This window comes from Nycticebus coucang, chromosome 14 (assembly GCF_027406575.1).
Source record: "Nycticebus coucang isolate mNycCou1 chromosome 14, mNycCou1.pri, whole genome shotgun sequence".
Lineage (NCBI taxonomy): Eukaryota > Metazoa > Chordata > Mammalia > Primates > Lorisidae > Nycticebus > Nycticebus coucang.
In genome coordinates, this window is record NC_069793.1 from 27,913,339 (window position 1) to 27,914,474 (window position 1,136).

At 35.7% G+C, this 1,136-nt stretch overlaps 1 non-coding gene across 1 annotated transcript; it reads right to left on the minus strand.

The window, feature by feature from the left end:
* Window positions 1-829: 829 nt before the first annotated feature.
* LOC128566174 (U7 small nuclear RNA) lies at window positions 830-891 on the minus strand. The gene has a single exon (XR_008374464.1). It is a non-coding gene; the product is annotated as a U7 small nuclear RNA (small nuclear RNA).
* Window positions 892-1,136: the final 245 nt, after the last annotated feature.

Here is a 1,136-nt window from a genome sequence, read left to right on the forward strand (position 1 = left end):
ATTTCCACATTTCCTTTGGCGCATTTCCATCAAAAAGACCTTAAATATTTGCAAGGGCACAGGTTGCTTTACATTTAAGAATATATGCTTCCAAGGGCCTTTGTTCCCCCTGACAGGTCTTTCCATGCCAGGGGGAGTAAGTGACTTATAACAGCTACCCCAGGGGTCAGATTCATAACAGATTCTGCCTCCTGGGGTAGCTGTTAACTGAAGTTCCTGCAGGAATCCTGCTGTCTTCTCTTAGTTCCTGAGGCTGCAGCATCTTCAGGTCTGGGTGAGGAACAGTGAACTTGGTGGCATTTCTTTTCTTTCTTTCTGTTTTTTTTTGTTTGTTTGTTTGTTTGTTTTTTCTTTTTTGTGAACCTTAGGTTCTATCCTACTTATTTTGCGACAGGAAGATCAAATTAAAGTTCAGATTCAATACTGTGTTGTAGTACCTTTACTTAATTTAGATCTATAGAAATGGGTAAAAACTGAATATACCATTTCACTTGACACTACCAAAAACAATTGTTCAAATTAGTAAATACAACGTAAATTTGAATTACTGAATTGCAAACATGAATAAAGGCTGTTTTACCTAATTGTTCCATAATTTCTCTCAGTTAAACATGAAAAAAGTTGTTTTGATTTCCTAGGAATAAAACATCCATGATGTTTCATTCTCACCTTCAGGGCAACTGTTAAGAACTGATATTCTAATATATGCCGAATATATTCTAATACATGCTGAATATATTCTAATATATGGAGTGGCATATATATTCCCACTTTGCTTTTGTTTAATGTTTATTTCCATCTTTTTAAATTGATTTTTTTTTTATGCGAGAGGGGTCTTCCAGTGAGGACCAGAAAACCTCCCAGACAAATTCTAAAAGAGCTATAGCTTAAATAGAATTTTTAATGAGCTCCACTCAACTTATTCAAAAGAAATTGGCAAACTTCAAACCATGATACAGGGTGGTGCCTGTGGCTCAGTGAGTAGGGCACTGACTCCATATATCAAGGATGGCAGGTTCGAACCTGGCCCTGGCCAAATTGCCACAAACCATGATATGTATATTCCTAATGTGTATTTAATATAGAGAGTTGTAAGAAAGGTAACCATGAAAAAAAAAAAAAAGAATAAAAGGCAA